Consider the following 18,624-nt stretch of genomic DNA (forward strand, 5'->3'; position numbering starts at 1 on the left):
ATAATAGTTTCTGATCTAGCCAGACAACAGGAAATTTTTATTATTACTAAAATTACATGAAACTATTAAAGTCTGTGAGGTACAAATTATATCTAAAAATTATACACATTTTAACAAGTGTTTACAGTTTAGTGTATTTATTATACACAAATGATGACTTAGTAAGACATACCAGTAAAGTCCACAGACTGACTTCCAGATTTCAGCTCAAAGGCTTGAAGATTTTTAGTGGCTCTTTCTCTCATCATTTTTTTTCACTGATTATTTTCATTTTTATTTTCAAGACACTGTTTTTGTTGAGGTCTTTTAGCAGTTTGATGCAATCCAAGAACTCCTGAATTTCTTTCTTACCTGGCAAAAATAAAAATTTAAAAGTTTAAAATATAATCAACTTACATGAAGAAAACTAGTAAAACTAGTGATTTTAGGAATGACTCCAATTCTTGGCCAAATTATTCGAGTATAACCTGGTTTGGGTCAGTTTATGCTTTATAATCCGCGAAGCGGATTATAAAACAGCATAAACTGACCCAAACCAGGTTATACTCGAATAATTTGGCCAAGAATTAGAGTCATTCCTTATAATTTAATTTTAAAATCATTAAATAACTATGGGTGTAAAATTTCGTTGCTTTTTATTAGCTCAAATTTGCCGCTCAATAATACAACCATAGTAACGGAAGTAACGGAAGTGATGGGAAGCGAGGGGAGGTAAAAACTGATACATAGGCCTAGCAGCCTTGTTGTTCGTTTACATGTGGTAAGATCGAATTATTGTTTGAAGTTAAAGGTACATTTATTAAATCTGGAATTTTCCATGAATCCCGAGGACTGGAAATGAGAGGATTGTATGGATACAGATGATTCAGCTGGTTGTCAGGGGGGTATGTCCCCATACCAAACCAGGTTATACAGAAATAATTTGTGTTCCTTTTTGGATATTAACCAATCAGAGGCTAGAATACAAACAAAATTAAATTATAATGTAATAGACCTTTCAAATGTTCCGAAGCAGCTACATGTACCTAATTAAAAAATATAAAGTTTGAAGTATTTAGAGTCACCTGTATTCTGAACAAGGGATATTTGTATTTGACAGACAGATGATTGAATAGACTGATCACTATAGAGCACCTTAGTCTTTTTTCAATAATCATCATATTAGTGAAAATCAAATAGGAACTAGAGTGTTTCAAGGAATGTATATGTCGCCTGCTAGGTATCTTCATTAAAGAGGTAAATAAATCTAAGAGTGGTCAGCTATTAATTTAATATTAGCATGGAGGTTCATGCATTTACCTGCAAGGAAAAAAAAAGGATCCAAAAGTAAAAGACTGGGATAGAATCTGGCAATCAAAAAATATAGTTCCCCAGTCCTCAAATGAATAATTAAATTGAAATTATGAGGAATAACTATTTATCATTTTATTAATACACATGTAGGTGCTTCCAACAATCGTCGGAGGAAAGGGATTTCAGACTGTCTTTACTCTAATTGTCCCTTTGTCAGTCAACACGATTCATTGTGGAATACTGATCCCAATGTATTTTAATAGTATTTAAATAAGCTGGTGTGGTAACTGAATTTCATACAGTTTCAAAGTATAGTATCATGAGCTCAAAAACATATATAAATGCTAATTATCAAAACCCTGCCTCTCAAAATTTTGGAGATATAAGGTGTGACAGACGGACAGACAGACACCAGGTAAAGTGATCTCTAAGTGTCGTTCTGCTCTGCAGTTTACACAATAATGAAAGTTAGTCAATTTTTGAGCATGCATATCACTTCAGTGATGAAAGGAACGCTGAAGTGGTAAGACTATCCTAATTATTTGAAAATACGGCAACCCCATTGGTCAGAATATAATACATATGCTGTCCAGCCTTAATTTCATTGGCATAAAGCAGCACAAAACAAGATCTGATTGGATGGTGCAACTTGTTTTTCTAGGGGGCACTGTTGCAACCCTGGAAAAGAAAATAGGACTGGGGCTTGCCCCTAGGGGGCACTTACTGACCGGAAGTAAACAAACAACAGAAATAGCAATACACTAGAAATATGTCCTTAGGACATGAATGCCCCACCGAGTGTACAGTAATGCAACATGAAATTTTGTGTAAGTGTATGAAGTTTGATGAGAATATCTTGAATAGTTTCTTTAAAATTGAAATCTAAAAAAATGAATAGATGATAAATTCTCACCAAATTATGTATAGATGCATAGCCTTAGATAACAATATCTTAGGTTTTAAAACCATGCAAAATGCAAATTAAAGGAAAGTGAGGTCAAGGTCACAGGAAAGGTCAAAAGTTTTTGAAATAGTTGAATAGGTCTTACTAATTATGTATCAGCATATTAAGTTTGATAAAAAATGTCTTGAATGATTTCTTTAAAACTGAGCTAGTCACAAGCCTGGCGCCATGGTTAGAATGTCAACTCTAGAGTCACGAAGTAAGGAGTTCATCCTTACATAGCAGGTTTGAATCCCACTGTGGGATGTGGAGACCAGTCCTTCGGATGAGACCGTATAAACCGAGGTCCCGTGTCGCAGTAGGTGCTGGCATGAAAAAGACCCCTCACTGCTCAATGGCCATGAGTGCAGAGTATAGGACAGAATTTGCAGCTTTCCACTGGCAAGTGGTGGCGTCTCCATATGTAAAATTCTCGAGAGGGACTGCAGATTATCTGTAATGATTGACCAAAATCCCTACTAGGCTTTAAACTCCTCATTCTAGACCTGTATATAGTCAAATGAGATTTTTCCAGTTAATTAAGGTAAAAATTACTAATTGATAAAACTGTAAATGATTTTTTTTTTAACCTGAGCCAGATTTTTACTTTTCTTAAAAGTGTCTGTATTTGACTGTTGGTTCCACCTATCTCAAGGAAATGATCTGTAACAGTAAATGTTAGAAATCATAATCTGTTCTCTATCTACTATAATCATGAGAAAAGGTGCTGAAAATTAACAGATGGAGATAAAATCAGCAGTCATGTTAAAGGCTTTTTTTAATAATCAATTTATTAGCGAAAATCAAAAGTATAAGGCAAAATGGAAAAATAAATGTTATCATTAATTAACCTTGCATATCTCTACAATTTTCTGATAAGAAAATTATACCCAATAGATGCAATGTAATCACCCTTTGTCTGCCCTTAAATTAAATTATGAAATTTTGATAGATTTTGATCTAAGCAATTATTTAAAACAAGGTTTTTTTTATGGGCACCCCTGCCCTAGATTTATAAAAAAAAAAAAAAAAAAAAAAACCTACAAAAAATGTGAAAACCTATTTCTATCTTACTTGTTTATATTTATTACAAATGTCCTCATAGTCAGCATAGCCCAGAATGATAGACAGCAGACTCTCACCATGAACATTTTTAGTGTCCTGGTTCGAATCCATATGTTGGCACATTTTTATTTTTTCAAACTTTTTACCTGTATAAACACTAAAGAACAAGTGCACTTATGGGCCCCGGTAAAATGTGAAAAAATGAAGAATCAAATTAAGCATAATTTTCCATCTCAGATCATTAATTGATATCTAAACCATAAGATTCAACAAATTTTATTGCTGAAATTCATGAATATACAAAGAGCAAAGCCATACAATGTGGTAAGGGTCAGCCGACATTCGTGATTTTCTATAGTAAATCGAGGACAGTCATTCATTTCAAAGCTTTTGTTTATTGTCAGCTTAACATTGTAAAAACTTGTGCGATTGACAAAAAACGCATTATACATTTATAAAACTTGTGTGAAAGTAGGAAATTTGTACAAGATTAGGCTTGTACTTAAAATATTAAAAATGTATGAAAAATTCAATGTTTTTCCTATAGCAAGTGAGAGCTATTTATCTGTATGACCTATGTTGAACCCACCCGTGGAATAAATTACTTAAAATACCGGTAGTCACGTGAGTTCTACCCAGGTAAACATTCCTCAAAGATGCTCACTGTAAAACATAGCCATGTTTTGTATCATTGTATCAAAGTCGTGCCGCATAGAGAAGTTTGTATGTATTTGGTTTTAGGAACACGGGAGGGTTAGGAGAGTTTAGTGTCATTAAAATGTCATCATAAATAAAAGCGTCAAACATTTTTAACATTCATGCAAGACAATGGTATCAGTATTGAAAGCCACCTAAATACACTTTTTTTCATTTTAAAATTTATAGGAACTAATGTTAATACTTATTGTATTATTTCAAATGCAAGCGTGCAAATTTCTTAGTTTGATCACTATCGATACAGGCATCTATACAACTTCATTCGATTTTTTTCTCAGGTAAAATAGCGCAAGAAGTATCATTCGGCAAATGCACCTGTCAATGATCCACCATAAGATTGTTCAAGTGTCTGATTTAAATGTCTCCTCCCCTTGATTTAAATAAACGATCGAAACTCAAAACAGGTTTGATATGACTTTTCCAGATCTATAGGCATTTAAAAAACTTCATTTGTTTCAAATCCATGCTGATTTAGGTGATGTTTTAACATGATTTTAATCAGAAATGTCCACTTGTGTTCAACTATTACCAAAAGATATATTCTTAAGCAATACAGCACTGAAAAAGGGCCCATTAAGCATTGCTTAAGTGCACTTGTCCTTGCACTTTGATTTTTTTATACAGGCTTTGCATTTTACTTATATTTTCTTCCTTAAATGCATGTTTGGTGTTGATATAAAAGACATCTATAGAAATGCAGGTCATAAATTCTCTTTAACTAAACGCAATCAACCGGAACTATACCTCATTGTAACCACACTTTGTTCGAGGACACGAATCATTCACTTTATGTTACTCGATACTGCAGGTGTCAGGAAAAAAAATCATGCTGAGCAATAATTGCTGTGTTTTCCTTTCAAGAACATAATGACATGTAATAGTACTGTTGTGCCAGTGGGAGAGATACTGTTCTATGCAGAGTTGTGCAGTTCATTCCTAGGGAAAAATGTGTGCATTAGCGATATGTTATGCTAAAAATGCATGAGGGTTTTCAGATTAGAAAAGAATGTGCTAAGGTCAGTTAAGGTTTTATGTTCCGTTGCCATTACTCAGTCAGACATCAAGAATGACCCTCATACAAAGGATGTATCATTCTGTAAATACTGAGGTAAGATCATATGAACACACAGTTGACTAGAATGAAATATATCGAGAAAACAAACAGTATTCAAGCTCAAAAGCCCATCAAAAAATACAAAATAGGAGCAGAGCAAACATGGACCTCAAAAACATCAGAGGTGGGATCAGGTGCCATGGAGGAGTGAGCATCCCCTGCAGACCGGTCACACTCGCCAAGTGCTCCTTGTCACAACTGGGAAACAATGGAAAAATCCATCAACAATTCAGTATGTAAATAATGGCCTAACAATAAGTATGAAAAACGTCAGTCAGCATTTGACTTAATGATAAATTGTATTTGCTGACAAGGTCATTGTATCGACCATAGAACTTACAAAATGATGACTTTAAACAAGACTGCTGATATTCTTGTTTCAGCAACTTGTTTGTCAATAAGTTACCTCATTAGAGGATGCTCTTGCGTATCGAATCAACTGAGAGATATAAACTATGTGCAGGTGATGAAGGTATATTGCTGAATAAGTAAGGGAAGTTGACAATTGAAAAGTTAAAGCCATCTCATTTGTCATAAAGCTTGGTTGTTAGATTACCATTAATGTAGAACTAAAGCAATATATGAGAAACAAGAAACTACACACATGTGGCCTAAAGTCAGTGACCGAAACATATATCGATAAGCTTTTTCTAAAGACTTAAAACAATATTGGTCCTGTAGGTCAACTCATATTTTTAACTAGAAGTGTTCCTTTGATATACTATATTTTACTTATTTTCTATAGACTTACTATACCCTGAAAAAAAAAATGGAAAACAGGAACTAGCTGTTTAAATCAAAATGACCCTGACCACCGAGGTTAATCTAAAGTTTGTCCCTGCCTACCTGAAAAACAGACTGCCTCAGGCAGTCAGTAATTTCCAACTCTGGTTATGAGATGCTTAATGTTCAATATTTACAATTAAATGCTTATATTTACATTTTTTAATTCATAATAGATTGCAAAAGTTGATAAAATCATTTCTATATTATGTCTGTATACTTCAACTGAGAAATTAGTTGAAACTGGTTCCAGAAAAGAAGCTGAAAATGTTCAATAGTTTACATACAATACTTGAAACATGGTGACTGAACAAAAACAGATAGCAATAAGTAATTTATATGACTCAGGTGAATTATAACCTGTTCAATCTTAGATCCATCTTTTTTCTAATACGAGGGTTGATCCAAGAGTTCGTGAAATTTAATTATTTCTAAAATTTTATTGTGATTAGATGAAAGCAAACAATAGGCATATTTATAATATAGAGTCATTATGCAACAATACTGGAAATTTTCACCATGTTCCAATTACCAATAAGGTCACACGAGCTTTGTGAACATTGAAAGTTGTAAAATCAGGGGGAGACTTCGACATAACGTCAAGTTAAGTACCGGTATGTCATGTCACATTATAGGAGCATTATAGGAGCATCTCACCCTCATGTTCAATTCAACTAGTAATTAATTCTACAGAATATTCTGCCTTTTCTCCTTTTCTCTCTCAAGAAAAGCCTGGGTATCCTCTCACACCAATTGACTTATCTTCATATTACACTCATATTTCAAAAACACTCCCCATCTTTCCATATGGTGTTCCAATTTCAGTAGCAAAGTCAAGCACAGTATGTCAGTGGTCAACGTCCATCAACGCTTAATTTGTCTACGAGGAAAACAGACCCTCCAAAAGGCGGCCACACCTTAATCAACCTCCATGGAAGTTCTATTTTTCTTAAATTTCTTACGCCACTGGTAAATCAGTTGCTTAATGCATTTTTCTCCAGCCTATATCAGTAGTATACCCCTTTAAGTCAGAGTGTGTCCAAGATTTTAACAAAACTTATAACTTGACCAAAATGTGATGTTCTCTAACAATTAAAAGATGAACAAGAAATCATTAACTAATAATCTAATTATCAAGTTAAATCAGTAAAACTCTCACAGAAAGGCATATTAGTGGTCAAGCAATCGTAATTATGACAAAATTCTCATTTTATTTGCCACTTGGTGCAGATTTTTTTCTTACATCACGTATTAAGAATTAAAATAATGAACGAGTAAATGTCTCCCCTGCATTTTCAAACATCCTTTGCTATGGCAACTGCCATAGAGTTACTATCATAAATATTTAAAATATTTTTTATTAAAAAAATTCAACAAGTGTCTATATTCTTATTTGTAATTTTCAACCACTTTCACTGATAAATAAATACAAGAGGCCCAAGGGCCTTAACGGTCACCTGAGTACAATACAACAATTTAGAGGATCCATACACTGATAAATGAAGCTTTGTTGCCCAATAGCAAGAAAAATAGTATGATAAGCATCAACAAAATAATTGGTATAGAATCTATCTGTCCCCCATTTATCACTATTACCATGCAGACTATTAACAAAATGTCTATTTTTAACCCCATATTATGACTTCTCACATTGGTCTCTCTTGGCCTTTGAAGAACATTAAAAAAATAAGTTATTTTTGCCTCACTTTTATTCATCTATTATTTCCAAGTCTACCTGATCATTAAAACTATGAAAGTACTTTTTGTTTTATACAATAAATATTCTTGCATAATTCTCTTATTCTATTAACCTTTCAAATACATTATTTACAGTGATTAATTATCAAAGGTGAATGGCAAAGGGGAATAACTTTGCTCAGCAGAATACAAGTTCATAGAGCCCTGGCCAGGACCATAATACTTGACTAAATAATCCAGGTGTTCAAAATTCTGGTAAAAATACCCTTGCATATTAAAACTTTTACTCTGTTTGCCTCGAATATGCCCAGAAGAATACAAAATTTTCAAAGGAATGCATGTTCACCATGTTATTAAATAAATAAAGCCCCCCTCCCCCTTTACACCAGAAAATCTTACCCAGGGGCCATGAACTAATAATTCTGGAAGAAGCACTTTGCTCATCATAACTATACACTTGTTTCTTTGCTTTATTACCAGTAGTAGAAAAAATATTTTGAAAGAAATTATGCATTTTCACTACAAAATCAATAGAGCCCCCCCCCCCCCCTCAGAAGAACCCCTGACCCAGGGGCCATGAATTGCACAATTTTGGAAGAGGCATTCTTCCTTATCATAACCATACACTTCCTTTGTTTGAACAATATCAAGGAGCAGAGAAGGAGATTTCGAAAGAATTTATGCATTTTCCTTATATATCAAATAGAGCCCCGACCTAACACACCAGAACCCTTCATCCAGGGGCCACAAAATTCACAATTTCTGAGGAGGCAGCCATGCTCATCATAACTATGTACTTAGTTTATTTAATATCCAGGAGAGAGAAGATTTTCAAAGAAATAATGCATTTTCACTATATATATCAATTGAGCCCCACCCTGACACCAGAACCCCTGACCCAGGGGCCATGAAATTCACAATTTTGGAAGAGGCAACCATGCTCATCATAACTATGCACTAAGTTAGTTTATTTAATACCCAGGAGTAGAGAAGAAGATTTTCAAAGGATTAATGCAAATAATCAAGAGCCCCCCCCCCCCCCCCCAACACCTGAACCCCTGACCCAGGGGCCATGAAATTCACAATTTCTGAAAAGGCAGCCATGCTCATCATATCTATGTTCTTAGTTAGTTTATTTAATATCCAGGAGCAGAGAAGAAGATTTTCAAAGAATTAATGCATTTTCACTATATAGTTAAAAGAGCCACCCCCCCCCCCCTTTTACACCAGAACCCCTGACCCTGGGGCCATGAAATTCACAATTTTGGAAGAGGCACTCTTGCTCATCATAACTATGTACTTTGTTACTTTATTTAATACCCAGAAGCAGAGAAGAAGATTTTAAAAGAATTAATGCATTTTCACTATATAATCAATAGAGCCCCACCCTAACATCAGAACCCCTGACCCTGGGGCCATGAAATTCACAATTTTGGAAGAGGCACTCTTGCTCATCATAACTATGTACTTTGTTACTTTATTTAATACCCAGAAGCAGAGAAGAAGATTTTAAAAGAATTAATGCATTTTCACTATATAATCAATAGAGCCCCACCCTAACATCAGAACCCCTGACCCTGGGGCCATGAAATTCACAATTTTGGAAGAGGCACTCTTGCTCATCAAAACTTTATACTTGGTTTGTTTTTTTAATACCCAGGAACAGAGAAGAAGATTTTCAAAGAATTAATGCATTTTCACTATATAATCAATAGAGCCCCGCCCTAACACCAGAACCCCTGACCCTGGGGACATGAATTTCACAATTTTGGTAGAGGGCTCAATGCTTATTACAATGATGCCAACAGTTTGACTGCTTGATGTCCAGGAATAAAGAAGAAGATTTTTAAAGATTGCATTAATTTTGGTGGTTTTAGCCCCATCCTCAGGTCCCAGGGGGGCAGGGACCATGAAATTCACAATTTTTGTTCCCCTTCACCCATAGATGCTATATGCCATATTTGGTTGAAATTGGTTGAGCGGTTTTAGAGAAGAAGCTGAAAATGTTCAAAAGTTAACGCACGACGCACGACAGATGACGACAGACAAAAACGGATAGCAATAGGTCACCTGAGTGACTCAGGTGACCTAAAAATATGAAGAAATTCCACGAACTTTCGGATCAACCCTCGTACATGTCAGTCATTAAATTTATATAATATACAGTATGCATAAGGAAGACCAAATGTATTATTACTGCATTAAGGAGACCAACTACTATCCACATCTAAATCAGTATTCAACCACTTTCACTAATAAATAACAAGAGGCCCAAGGGCCTTAACGGTCACCTGAGTATAAAACAAAAATCCATAGAAGATCCATAGCGTATAAAATAAACTGATAGAAGGAGCTTTTGTAAATCTTTGATCGTCCATTGTGGCACCATCCTATCCCCAGAGTCCAGAGTCATGATCTGAACAAACTTGAATCTATACTACCTGAGGATGTTTCCATGTAAATATAACCAATCATGGCTTTGCTGTTCTGAGAAAAGAATTTTTTCAAGATTTTTCCTACATATTCCATTGTAAAACTTTCATTGTCCATTGTGGCCCACTCTACCCCTGGGGATCAAGGTTTTAACAAACTGGAATCTACACATTTCATCTTTCTTGGCCCAGTGCTTCTGGAGAAGAAGATTTTTCCAATGTATTCCCATGTAAAACTTTGATCATCCATTGCGGCCCTGCCCTACCCCTGGGGGTCATGATTTGAACAAACTTGAATCTACACCACCTGAGGATGTTTCCAGATAAGTTTCATTTTTCTTGGCCCAGTGGTTCTGGAGAAGAAAATTTTTAAAGATTTTTTCTATGTATTTCTATGTAAAACTTCGATCATATCAAAATGACTAATCATGGCTTTGCAGTTCTTGAGAAGAAATTTTCCTATATATTCCTATGTTAGACTTTGATCCTCCATTGTGGCCCCGCCCTATCCCAGGGGGTCAGGCTTTGAACAAACTTGAATCTACACTACCTGAGGATGCTTCCATATAAATATGACCAATCATGGCTTTGCTGTTCCTGAGAAAAAGATTTTAAAAAAATTTTCCTATATATTTCTATATAATACTTTGATCGTCCATAGTGGCCCCGCCCTACCCCCACGGGTCATGATTTTAACAAACTTGAGTCTACACAACCTGATGATGTTTCCATATAAGTTTAATCTTACCTGGTCCTGTGGTTCTTGAGAAGAAGATTTTTATAGATACCATTAATTTTTCACTAATTCTTAATTATCTTCCCTTGGAAAAAGGCGTGGCCCTTCATTTGTACAAACTTGAACCATCTTTACCCAAGGGTAGTTTGTGGCAAGTTTGGTGGAAATTGGCCCAGTGGTTCTTGAGAAGAAGTCGAAAATGTGAAAAGTTTATGCACACCCGCACGATGATGGATGAAAACAGATAGCAATAGGTCACCTGAGTGACTCAGGTGACCTAGTGTATGCATAAGGAAGACCAAATGTATTATTACTGCATTAAGGAGACCAACTAATCTCCACATGTAAATCAGTATTCAAGACTTGAGATTTTAATACCCTAGTAATTTACATGTTTAGTTACATGAACTAAATCTATTTACCTTTGTCATAATGCAAGAACTGTTTTACATTCAGCCAACTTAAACAACATTATACATGCATACAGTGTATGCCATGCATTAGGAAGACCAGATGCATTATTACAACATTAAAGAGACCAACTACAAGGGAACAATGAGACAGTATTCCAAAATGTTCATCCCAATACCATAGTAATTTCCCTTAATTTGTTTGTATTTACATGTAGATGACCTAAATCAATTTATCTCAGCCAGAATTGGAACAAAAAAGCTAGTCACACAAGTGGCCAAACACATGAACAGACAGATGGACATGATGATTCCTATGCTTATATACACCCAAAGTTGCCAAAGTAGAGCAGATGCAGTGGTTAGAGTGACTACTCTAGAGTTGCGGAGAAAGAAGCTGATCCTTACATAGCGAGTTTGAAACCCACTGTGGAACGTGGAGACCTGTTCTTCAGATGAGACAGACGTATTAACCGAGGTCCTGTGTCACAGTAGGAGCTGGCTCGATAAAGATCCCTCAATGCTCAATGGCCGTAAGTGCTGAGTATAGGACAAAAATTTGCAGCTCTCCATCGGCAAGTGGCGGCGTCTCCATATGAGTGAAAAATTCTCAAGAGGGACGTTAAGCAACAAACAATATACACCCAAAACTTTGTTTGCAGAAGATTTTGTGATACATGCTTTACAAGTACAGTGGCGCCGCAGTAATCCGGACCCCAATAATCCAAACGCTTGACCTTCCGGACGATATTTTTTGGGAACTGATTTTTTCCACTTTATTCTGTCTCATTAATCCAGAAATTCTCCTTCCGGATCCGGACGGTCAATTTCTACTACAAAGTGTAATATTTCATTGAAAAATGACATGACAGTGATTTTTCGAGGAACGACTTTTCACACCTTTCTTGCAGTAGTGATAATTATTGTAAAAACATTGTCCGTGGAGTCAGTTTGAAGGCAGTTACCTGTGACCTCTAAACAATAGCGTCTATAATTAGCGCGTGTTTACCTCAGATAAAACACACGTCTTTTATATTATAAAGCCCGAAGAATTTAGCTAGCCTTAAACTGTGCATTAATTAAATATAAATCCGTTCAGAATAGAATAAATTGCTAACGGTATTTAAATTTATGAGAATATCGGAGAGTTGTAAATAAATTTTTTTACTGAATAATAAATCACAAGATTTCCTTGTAGTATTGAGTTGCGTAAGTTTATCAAAATACGATTTTCCAATTCTCAAAACATACATTATTTGAAACTTTTTTTTCTTTTCATAAGACAATTTATTATGATACATAATTCAGAAGAAAATATATTTCTATTTGATGCCCTAAGAAATATGTAACTGGCGTTAGTTGTAAATGCCGATCACGTTTTTTTCTAGGTATGTAACTTATAGTTTTATAGAAAAAGTATTGATAATCCTGAATATGGCTTGTATTTACGTTGAATGTTTGCAATACGTACACTGATTACAGTGTTTAGTTACTTACTTAGTTACTTCTTCCCTATGTAGTGAATATATGCGGTTAGTGATTTGAACATTCTCAATGGTGATAATTAACAGTTCTCCTTAATATGAGCTTGAATGAACAAAAAAAAGATGTGCCGAAATAAAACAGTAGCAGATCAAAATTTGGTCAGCCCATGTAACTACACATCACATAGAAGGCAAGTAAAGTTTCCTGTGTTAGAAGAGGAAGTCTCAACATAAAACTGCCTATCCATTTTTCATCTTGTAAATTACATTTTAATTTTTTAAATATTAATTATTTCATTTAAAACTATAAAAATAAAATCAATGTCAAGGTAAAATAAAGGTATTTTCTTTGCCTTCACATTTGATAGCACTATGTTCATATGTACATGCTTTGAGAGGGTACATCTTTTAAGAAGTGAATCACTTATCCGGACGATTTCGTTGGGGACAGAGGTGTCCGGATTAACGAGGCGCCACTGTATACATATTGTTCATAAGGGAATAAAAATGCTATAATATATCATCAAGGAAAGCAACTGAAATTAAATGTGTACTTCTAATTGAACTAAACAAAATTACCCTTTGTCAGAATGTAGATTTATAAACAGGAAGGCTGTTTTTCTTCATTTTTTCCATGTCAGATTCAGACTGTTCTTGAAAAAATTCTGGCATACACCTTGTAAAAGTAAACAGTGCAGATAATAAAGAGCTTCTAAATAAACTGCATAATATTTAAAAGATCCACTTAAAAGGGATAACAAATGCATTAAACTCCATCAAGGAGACCAACTGATATCCACATATATATATAATTCAGTACATGTATTTTAATTGTGATACTTTAATATCCTAGTAATTTACATGTTTAGTTTCATGAAATAAATCTATTTACCTTTGTCCAATGACCAATGAGCACAAGCACTGATTTTTCCTTTTTTTTCTTAATGGAATCACCAGGGCCAGTCTGCAGTCCATATGATTTGGCATATGTACACTCTGTAAAATGCATATTTGTACCATGTACAGGCATATGAACAATATTTCTATACTACATACATGCATCATTAAACTTAATAATCTTTTATTCCAAAATTCATTATTCATAGTGTTTTGCTGTTAGCAAAATTCAACAAAAACTATTATACCGTATATACTCGCCTATAAGGTGATCCGCCTATAAGTCAGTTGCATTTTTTGAGGTTATTTTGGAGGGATTTGCTATTGACCTGCTTATAAATCGGTACAACTTTTTGCCAGAATCAATTGACAATTTCAAATCAATGCTCTGATTTTTTAACCTGGTTTCAAAATACTAATCTTTTTATGACTCACCTATAAGTTGGACATAGAGTATATACAGTACCTGCATTATACATGCATTAGGAAGACCAAATGCATTATTGCAATATTAAAGAGACCATTGTGGCAAATGAAATCGATGTATGAATTGTATTCAAAACTACAGGTGTACTAATTTGTCAGAAGTATATCATGATATAATGTGATACACAAAGACTTTAACAGGATATGTACATATACCCACATGCTTAAATGTAACAACAGTTTAAAAATCAATAATTTTTTTTTTTTTTTGGAAATTTCACTGTTTAATTTATGAAATATAAAATATTATTTAAAACCATAAAGCATAAAATGGTTGAAAGCTCATTTAACACAATAACTGACATAAATAGGATGTTCAATCTATATTTATTAATATTGTGGGTCATCACCCCATTTTTTGTGAAGGAATCATGAAAGGCATTGTAATTTCAACTTGCTCACAGAGCAAGTTTTACACAGAGGACCAACTCTTTATTCAAAATTTAGTTTACATACTTAATTTTTTAACAAGTTTAATGGGTTTAAAAAACTTCAAACTAAGTCAAAATATTTTGCTTTCTAAATATGGACAAGAAATGTTTTTTTGCTTAAAATCACCTTCACTTCAGATAAAAAAAAAAATGCACTGTGCTCGTCCTCTTCAAATGCCTTGTTTGTAAATAACTGATAAAGGGTATATCTCACAAATGCTTCATTATTACAAATGTCTTACAGTAAATATATGCATCACCACAACTTATTTCATTAGTAAGAATAAACCCTTAAGCAATGAATATAAAAGTGGTGCATTGTTAGGAGTTGATCCTACTACACAAGTTTTGAGATTATCTCCATTGGTGCACTCTTTTGTTCCGGAGGAGAGTTTTGTTTCCATGTTAGCAGGCAGGTGAGACAGTGGCATCTCAATATGAGTAAAAAAAATTCTCAAAAGCAATTTTGAACATAGAAACTAACAAATAAATGCTGAAATGATACATCGTGATATGTAGGTATATAGGGTTGGGATAACACACAGACCTTATGATATGATACATATCTCAAAACAATTATATGATTCAATACATGAATCTAGACATTATTTAAGTTATAAAATTTTAATAAAATTACTTTCTTATTAATTTTTTTTCTGAGGATAAATTAACCATAAATATACAAACAAACAAACACAAATCAAATCACTTGAATTGAAATTTACAGCAAGGTATTGCTGTAAAAATTATCATTAATATATTTGTCTAGGGAGGAATTGATGGGAATTGCTTTAATTTGTTTTTAAAAATTTCAAAATGATTTATAAATCATGATTGTCAAATGTCAATAAATAACACAATAAAGCAGATTCATCATTCAGTGTAATGGCTAAGCATTCAGATTTGTTGTGTTTCTCATATACTGAAACTTTGAATGACACAGTTTGAAAACAAGCTGTCTTCTCTGTAGTAGCGGCACTAGTGAAGAATCCAACATGTTCCAAAACTCGTAAGAATGGCCTGATTTGAATGTGTAAGATACAGTTGCAATGCCAACCATGCCAACATTTGGTATTTGTTTATTTTTTAGTTATTTTATGAACCAGCAATAATTAGGGCTGCATCAAATATATCGATACATATCTAGATTAATGAATATATCATATCAAAAAAATAACTTAATTCCAATACATTTTGGGCAGGCAGTTTTTTTTTATGTACATGTAATTCTGTGAAAAAGTTGGGAATTTCAATCACCAAAGATTATATTTGCCTGTAACTGTTTTGAATTAAAACTGATCAAAAATGATATAAACATTAAGGAGGTAGCACATCTTAGATGATTATTACAAAATCATAAAAATACATAGACAACTTTACCTATCATGTTGACTTTACAGTCAAGAAAAGTTTGAATTTGAAGTGTAATTCTTTAAGACGGTGAGACAAAAAATTAAAAACGAGTTGCAAAAGAATTATTATTTTTATAAAATTCATGCCTAATGATTTATAAGACTTTTTTGACAGAATTGTTAAAGAATCCAATATATATTGCATATCGCATTAAAAAATGTCTTCTTTTTTTTTTTGATCAATACACAGCCCTAGCAAAAATGATATACAACAAGGACTTTGATTGGATTATTAACATTCATTCGATCGATCATAATTATTAACTGTTATTGCACTTTCATTTTCAAAATGTTGTTAGGTACATTGTTTGTTCATTCTTTTGCATTGATATTATAATTTATAAAAGAGTATTTTAGCAGAAAAAATTATCAATTTACCTTTCTTGGAATAAAGACATGTTGACCCTTGAGCTGAGATTTTCTCTCTTTCAATAGATTTGTTACACTGGGGTCCACATGATTCTAGCAGAGACCCTGTAAAAAAGGACTTAATTATGGAAAAGTATGAAGAATATATGCCTATTATACATATCTTAAATTCTAATAAAAACAATGTTTTTAATTAAGATCCATATATTTCTAATGATTGACATAATACAAATTCAAAATAAAATATGCATGTCTATATTATACCTTAAGCAGACCAATTGCATTATTACATCCTTTGGGAGACCAACTTAAATCAATGTTTGAGAACTACTTGTGAGAACAATAAATTTGTCTACTTTACAGTATTTAATGTACATGGAATCTATAGGATCATGTTACTTTAATTGACCTGCCTTAGTTCAACACAGTAATCTAACAAAGAAATTGAGCCAGAACAACATTTTAAGACTTTTTGAACAGTGCATGTTCCTATCATTTCAAAACCATTACCAGTAAAAATGCTAATATAGGAAAATGATGACAATTAATTAATATTGTACTTTCAGGTACATTAGATGAATTAATCTGATTCATCAAGAAACATTTGTTAAAAAGCACTAAGTCTATTACCCGCTGAATAATGAAGCCACGCCCTCTAGTGTCGCAACAGTCAACATTGCTTGTCGACAGGTAATATACCAAAAAAATAGTGACTGCGCAGATTTATGCGCTCAAGGTTCACTATTATTTGTAATTGTATAAAACATTCAGTATAATATAATAAATGTTGCATGTAGTTGAGTGTAACATTGAAAATTTTCACCCCTCTAAAACCAAATACGTCAAAAAGGGGATGGGTTTCTTTTTTTTCCAACATCTATATAGTTTCGCCCCTGCAAAAACTGGTATAGACCTAGGAAGTGTTTAAAGGGGCTAAGAGATATCAAATGCATCGAGAGTACTTAATTGTTTTTACCCAAGTTACATGCCAAAAAAAAGATTCAGAGAGACGTCACATAAAGTTAACGTTGATTTGAACTGAAGTTAGGGTGTCAAAAGTCATTCATGTCCAAAAGTGACATTGATCATGTGTGGTAGATAATAAACTCCTACGAGCAAAATATGCTGGCATAATCAAGTGAGGAATCTTTCCCTAATCCTATATATAAATCCATTTACAATATTATATGCACTTAAGCAGCTGTTTATGACATTGTAAAATTACATAAACAAGACCGATTTATATAATTTATATCAATTTATATAATTAATAATATAATTTATAATATAATTTATATAATTTTATCAAGATAAGTGTATGGGGTAGAGGGAGCAGACATTGAGAATCAATGTTGTCGGACCTCATGAAACTAAACTAACAGTCTTCCAAATAACCCGGGAGTCCAATGCCAGGGACCTGTTAAATTTGCAGCCGAGCATGTAAAAATTGCCAAATTACATGTCCGAAGAGGGCATATGTGAATCTTCCTTCATTGTATGATCTTTACTTGCCATTTATTCTGTCCTACCCCAATTATTCGCGTAAACGTTGCTATATGTAATGTCTTAGATGGATTGCCTGTCTACATTCTCGATACGACCTGTCAAATGATTGTCAACCTAATCAATGAAGTGTTTAGTTTAACCTATTTGTTTTATTGAAGTTTCTTGCTAAATTACGAGACGTTCATCAATGCCACATACTGTGGCACTACAGTCATGATCCCATTTCTGAAATTCAGTTCAGCTAAACCAGCCAACAAATGACCAGCATGCAACTCAAAAGTTATTTATGAACAAAAACGCTTTAGAAAATGGCAATCACAGGCCATGGTTGGTTTATGACGCTGAAAAAATTAATATAAAACCTTTATACCTAATGGGTTTTTTTTTTTGCACAATACTGGTAAATGTAAGAATTTTGAGTAGGGCATGTACAAATATGAATGGGCTGGGTAAAAATGATAGGTCTACATGCCCGAAGGGCATGTGCTGAAAAAGAATTGTTGTGAAGACTGAACTAAAGCGACAGTGCCGGGTGATCATATAAAGTCCCTTTTATTACATAATAATTTGGCAAATTATCAACATGTCAAGCTAAAATTTCCAACATATCTTAACAGTGAGAATTTTTATTTTTTAAGTTGAAACCCCATGACCTGTGCAAAAAATGAAATTTGTATCCCATCTAAAGTCTTAAAATGTATCAAGGTAATTTTCGATACAAAGAACAAGTCTCAATAAGGCTTATCTGTGGTCCCCTGTTACTCGTCAAATTTCGAACATTTATTAAGATTTTTAAAAATTAAATTTTATTATTAATTAATGTCTTTATTATTTGAATCATCATCTAA

The 18,624-nt window shown here is 33.6% G+C and overlaps 1 protein-coding gene and 1 long non-coding RNA gene across 2 annotated transcripts in view; both read right to left on the bottom strand.

Annotated features, from left to right (window-relative positions):
* LOC133180549 (transmembrane protein 256 homolog) overlaps positions 1-18,624 on the bottom strand; it is a 31,965-nt gene that overhangs the window by 4,322 nt on the left and 9,019 nt on the right. The gene's annotated exons all lie outside the window — the stretch shown is intronic.
* LOC133180546 (uncharacterized) lies at positions 52-16,369 on the bottom strand. The gene is made up of 4 exons (XR_009720359.1): positions 16,280-16,369; positions 13,568-13,671; positions 13,255-13,351; positions 52-351 (listed from the first exon to the last, which is right to left on the bottom strand). It is a non-coding gene; the product is annotated as an uncharacterized LOC133180546 (long non-coding RNA).

The sequence above is a fragment of the Saccostrea echinata genome, unplaced genomic scaffold, assembly GCF_033153115.1.
Source record: "Saccostrea echinata isolate AGI-Se365-2 ecotype Australia unplaced genomic scaffold, CSIRO_AGI_Sech_v1 ptg000006l, whole genome shotgun sequence".
Taxonomy (NCBI): Eukaryota; Metazoa; Mollusca; class Bivalvia; order Ostreida; family Ostreidae; genus Saccostrea; species Saccostrea echinata.